Source organism: Mastomys coucha, unplaced genomic scaffold (genome assembly GCF_008632895.1).
Source record: "Mastomys coucha isolate ucsf_1 unplaced genomic scaffold, UCSF_Mcou_1 pScaffold22, whole genome shotgun sequence".
NCBI lineage: Eukaryota > Metazoa > Chordata > Mammalia > Rodentia > Muridae > Mastomys > Mastomys coucha.
This window is the reverse complement of record NW_022196905.1, coordinates 62,968,182-62,974,805: the sequence shown is the minus strand read 5'-3', so window position 1 is coordinate 62,974,805 and position 6,624 is coordinate 62,968,182.

The window sequence follows — 6,624 nt, the reverse complement described above, 5'->3', positions numbered from 1 at the left end:
CACACACACACACTCGGCTCAAGGTCCCACCCATCCTTAGTAAACCCCCCACTACGCTAATCTTCTGGGCTAGCAAAGGCATGTCCCAGTCCCAGGGAGTCTCATTCTTGCTAATTCCTAGGAGTTGCCCAGCTGCCGAACATGACTGAAAATGAGAATTCTACTTGACCTTGCCCTGGGATAAACAACTCCCATTCTATAAGCTTCAATGCCCTACCCCCTTTACTATCTCCCTAACAATGCTGAAGGCAATTAATCTGGATGGGTAACATTCTTTACAAAATTCCAAGCCAGGGTTTGGCTAAGATGTTGGAACAATGGTAAAGGTCAGAGAGCAATGTCCAATTTTGTTTACCTCTAGTAAATCTTATCTTGGTGGACATCTAGCATGGGAGACTATATCAAGGACATATCTGGGCTACCTCTGAGTTAGAAGATGCCAAAAGGTCCCCAGGAGGCTAGCTTCTTTTGAAGCTTTTTGCCTCAGATCCCTGGTCAAGCTTTTGGGCCTGACCACTCAGATTTCTCTGGAGTGGGCATGGCACTTGAGTTCATATACATATATATATATATATACATATATATATATATATATATATATATATATATATATATATATATATATATATATATATATATATATATATATATCTGTGTGTGTGTGTGATACTAACCTTCTATTGGATGTGGAGTTGGTGAAAAGCTTTTCATTCTGTAGCCTGCTGTTTTTTCCTATTGAGGGTTTTCTTTGCCTTACAGAAGCATTAGAATTTCATGAGGTCTCATTTATTAGTTGTTGATCTTAGCACCTGTGCTATTGGTGCTTCGGTTCAGGAAGTTGACACCTTTGCAGATGCACTCAAGGCTATTCTGCACTTTCTCTTCTATCTAGTTCAGAGTAAAGCACTGTTTTCTAATCCACTTGTAAGATGACTTTTTTTTCAGAAGTATTTTATAAAACAAAGAAGATGATTCAGAGTCACAAGAACTTCTCATCTCGCTTGTGTGTCATTGAAAAATGTACTTTGTTATCCATTAAAAGCATACTGCAGCAAGCAATCATTTAGGTGCTGACTCCATAGTACATCCATAGCCTCACAGAAAACTAATCTCCTAACAGGTGTTTATAAATCCTAACTCTTATATCAGTTTAGCACATGCATCAGGTTTTTTGGGGTTAGAGTTTGTTTGGCTCAAAAACTCTTGAACAGCTTGCCGAATTTTATATTTCCTGTACTTAAAAGGAAAATAAGAAAATGGATAGATTGTTTTCTTAAAAAAAAATAGGACATTGATATACATGACAGGAATATTCTGGTTTTTAATTGTTTTGATTTTTCTGTCAATGTAAGTCCTGTAATATAATGCATTGTGGCATATGCACCCTCCCTTCTCTCTTGTATACTTCCTTCACCCTCTCTAATGTATCTTCTTTCCGACTGGCTCACCTGCTACATTATATTAAAGTATGGTTCAGAGTTTTGCAGGAAGCCAAAGCTTCTGTATGTCCATGATTGTAATAACTACATCATATCCAAAAGACATAAATTTATATTGTTCTTTCCTATCTGCTAGGTCTTAATTTTTCTGCCACTTTCCCATGGTGTTCCCTGGAATTTGGAGGAGGTAACACTGTTTTAGAATAGAACCATCAAAAGTCATGTATTTTGAGCACTTAGATTAGGTAAGAATATGTTAATAAACTTCTACTTGCTGCAAAAAGACACTTTACTGGCAAAAGGTATAAAATTCATTAGTATAAATATTTAAATATGTAGAAGAGAGTTTCATTACATGTCCACTTGGTAAATGATTGGTAATAGAGTCCACCATACGACCTATGAAATTCTGAGCCATAAACCCTTTTTTTGGCCAGGTTTCTAGTACCAGCTATATATTCCCTCAAAAAAATGAATTTCAAATTTAATAAAAGCAGTTTTGGGCTGAAGAGATGGCTCAGTGGTTAAGAGCACTGACTGTTCTTCTGGAGGTCCTGAGTTCAAGTCCTAGCAACCACATGGTGTCTCACAACCATCTTTAATGAGATCTGACTCCCTCTTCTGGTGTGTCTGAAGACAGCTACAGTGTACTTACATATAATAAATAAATAAATCTTTTTTTTTTTAAAGAGCAGTTTTATTCACATAACTTTCATGCCATTCCTGTACAAATAGGTCTATTTTTCCTGGCTGTTCATTTTAATAAACAGAGTACACACCTGATCAAGACTATTGATGACTTTTCTCCCTTGGTACCTTGTATCATACCTCCAACTAGCCAACATGGAGAAAGTATCTGTTTCCTATCTTGGTTTTGCTGTATCCTGCATTCAAGTTTTGTACTAACATCAGAAGTAGGGTCTAACAACCTAATTTTAATGTCATAGCAATAGTGCCTTAGTAAAGAGAATTAAAATAAGTTCCTACTTGGAGAATAATTTGAGAAGTATTGATGTTGATACTTCTTTGAATGTTGGGAGAATTCTATAATGAATCCATCTTGCCAGGAACTGTTTTGGGTTGGGAAGCTTTTAATTACCGCAACTATTTCACTGGAGCATTGGAGAGCTGCTTAATTTGTATATTTTATCTTGATTAATCTTTAGTAAATATATATATATGTATATACATACATGTATATGTAGTATATAAAGCCATAAGAATACTATGAATTCATCCATTTATCTTAGATTTTCCAGTTTGGTGAAGTACAGTCTCTAAATTTTCTCAGTGCCTATTGTGATGGGCCTCTTTTAATTTCTAATTTTATTAATCTGAATCTTCTCTCTGTATATTTTAGTTAATGTAGATAAAGGTTTGCCAATCTTGTTGATTTTCCCCAAGGCCAACTCATGAATTCATTCATTTTTTGTAAGTTTTTATAACTTATAATTTCTGAGATTACTTTCTGTTGTTATAAAATATGATTTATGATGAACTATAAGCTAGTTATATTTATAGATTAAGAAATCTATGCAACTATTATTGCATAGCTCAATGACAATAGACTACTCTTCCATTCGAAATGGAAAAACTTCATAGAGTCAATGCATAGTAAGTCTGGTATTTTAGATAAAATAAGACCATTTTAGAGCTCTCAGTACTAGTTTCTTTGTATGAGTAATTTTATTGAACTTTCCAAATATTATTACCAAATTAACATTACTGTTATTAACCTTCCAATGATGAGAAAACTGAATTTCAGAAAAGTATTACCCTTGAAAGAATATTAATTCTGGTTGTCAACTTGAGTGAAGACATGTAAGTAAGTAATGAACATCTCTGGGATTCCTGTGAGGACACGTCCACAGAGAACTAGGTAATTAGGGCTCTGAACTACTTAGTGGGTTAAACCTCTGAGTACCTGAATAAGCTATTGAGATATGATGAACTTTAAAGATGAGGCCTCCTTGGACATATTATTTCCTTTGGACCATTTCTTGGAAGAAAAGAAATTGGTCCTGATCAGTTTGTTTCTTCTAGTAGCCACAGTATGAACAGCTTTCCTTTTCCACATTCTTTATTCATATTTTTGCATTTCTGCAGTCTTAGACACTATAGATCCAGCCAACTTTGTGCAGTGACTAATTCTTTATTCACTAAAATTTCACTATTTATTTCATTCTAAGCTATTTATATTCATATATCTGTATGTTGGAGGAATGGGCACAGAATGCACAGAGCTCTGTGTGTGTCTGTGTGTGGGGGCATGCATGCTTCTCTCTGTGTGTGTTTCTTATAAGGTTATGGCTAAAATTATATGCATTTATTATAATGTCTGATGACTTTAAGAGATTAATAGTGTATTTTCATTAGTTTATCTCTTTTATAAGTTTCTCTAGGATCTTAGGAAAACTGGACTTGAAGTGTCCAAACTTTAGCAAATGTATCAACCTCCTGCTTGAAATCTGGTTTCAAAACAGAACTGTATTTGTATCCAGTATTTCTTCAATCAAATTGACTGTCCCTTGTTATCCCACATTAACACAAATTCCATCCTGTAGATTTTTCTCAGTTTAAATACCGCACATTGAGTGACTATCTAATATACTGTGCTTCACAAATTAACTTTTTCTCAAGAAAATACTAATTTTTACAATACTCAAATAAATTATGTATTTATTACATTTTCCAGAATATAATGTTTGAAAGTATTTGTAGCATTCTATATAAACTCCACCCTCACAGATACCTGGCAGCAGCCAGGTATGCTCCTCCCCATGGTTACCTGGCAATGGCTGACTGCCCCCTCCTCTCTCTCTTACTCCTTCTTCTCTCCCTTGCCTCTTGGTGTCTCTCTCCCCATCTTCTCTCTCTGCTATCACCACTCTCTCTCTCTCAATTAAGCCTCTTACACATGGAACTGTTTAGGCCTACTGTGTGGTATCTCCACACTGTTTTAACACATCATTTGATGCTGAAACCCGAGAATTGGCAGTTCTGTCAGCAGCCACTGTGTTGCTCCACAGCAGGGACCTGCAGAGATCATAGCCATGTGGACCTGTCACAGTACTGGCAACTGCGGCTGATGAGTATGCAAGTTCACGGTCCCCTCAGCTGGTGGCGATGAGAATCTCAGGCTTTCACCAGGCAAGCTGCCGCCACTGAAGCTGCAGCTACAGCCGAGCGGGATCTATAGCCACAGCCAAGCCGGATAGCACAGCCACCAAGTAACAGCCAAGGAGCTGCCATGCACCTCACGACATATGAACTTCTACCATGTGAGCTGTGCCCCACCTGGTCTATCGTGTGAGGCTAGCTTCTGCTCCAGCCCACACCTAGCCATTCAGTTTCACAGTTTCTATCTATCAGTCCAATATAATTCTTGCATAGACACCAGCATATTAATTGTTAGGATCAGTCAATGGGAAGCCCTCCAGTTTTCCAGATACAGCCTGGCCAACCTTCTCTTGGAACTGTGGGGTTTACAGTCATTTCTCCCAGATGACATACGACTTAGGACATCTAGCATTGGTTGACCCTTCCCTCGAAAGCAGCTCTCATTCCCCCTTTTTCTGGGCTCTTGAAGCCATCCCAAACCCTCAGTACCAAGGTCAAGTGCTTTCTGCAGTAAGTTACCCAGTAACTGGGTAGCCACTAGGGGGTCATCGTGACGACTTGGGCCACTAGCCTGGCTGATATTTTTTGGTTTTTGTACTTTTCTCAGGACGCTGCTACAAATAGTCCAATTACCTGCTAATGGGTGTCAGAATGTCTTAGACCATACCTCGAGGCACCCCACTGGGATGTCTCCTGGAAAATCTCAAATCTTTGAAGCTAACGCCTGACTCAAAGGAATCAAAATTAATATATCTCTGCAATAAGATCTGGATTGATGGATGGAGTTCAACTAGATGGGAGTTCAAAATGCCCACTTAATGGCACCCTAGATCCAAGTATTTTAAGGGATCTTCACACATCCTACCAGCAGTCTGGTAAATGGAAACAGTCCCCTATGCCCAAACATTTACCTATCCATGCTCCCACACCCCTGGCCTATTATCATGACCTGTGTGCTCAGTGTGTGTCAGAGGCCTGAACTGGACAAACTCATTTTCTGTCACCATGATTTTATGCCACTGCTTCCAAGCTTTCTTATTCTGGTCCTAGCCATATGTTTCTTTACTAATACAACAATATACTTTTCTCTACCTACACAACGTGTCAAAGTTACTTAAGATTCTCATTCCTATCCTGTCTTGACTACTGTTATTAAATTCTATTCAGTTATAAACAATCTATATAGTGTTCAATCTTGTCAGAAGGTTGTTAACTATTAAGTTTATGAGATTGAATACCCAAAAGCCTCTAAAATTTCTCCCACAAAGACTCAGGAGATGTGGACGCAGCTACAGGATGCTCCCTGGATTGTGATATGATAGTCACTGAAATACGTAGTGGACAAACTGGATACTCTTGAGTCAAATGACTTGGCTAAAATAAAGGTAAGCCATGTCTCATGTCACACATCTGGTTCACAGAGAAAAAGCCTTGCATCTCCTTCTCTTGTAAGCTAGACTGGCAATCCAGGTTGCCATTGAGACCATAGAGACCACAGAGAAGTGTTGGCTAGTGGACTCTTATTTTTTAAAATAATATATAACTGGAAGATAACTGCTAGATTTTTGTTTATTTCTCAGACTCTGACTACATTGACAATTAGCAGAAGGCTCTCACAGATATAATCTGTTATCTCCTTACCTAAACTATGTTACCATTAATTAAATCCTTCATATTTCCTTTTCTTGCTATGCCACTGTCCTAATATTATCTGAGTTCCTATAGATTTGCCTAACTCTAATAAAAGATTCCACTATATGATCCAATTTTTTAATCTTGTTCCTTCTGTTCTACAAAAGGCTCATCTTAAAGACTGCTTATGTTGCTAATTCATGTTATCTCTTTTATAAACTTATAAGCTACAGAAAATCCACTCAGATCTACCTTTCATGGATCAAATAGCCTCCATCCAGATAAGTACATTTGCCCAAAGTTCCCACTTAATACCTATTCTAAAGGGATAGGGTTTCAAATGTACATCTTTTTTTTTTCCTTTTCTTTTATTTATTTATTTATTTATTTATTTATTTATTTATTTATTTTAGATATTTTCTTTATTTACATG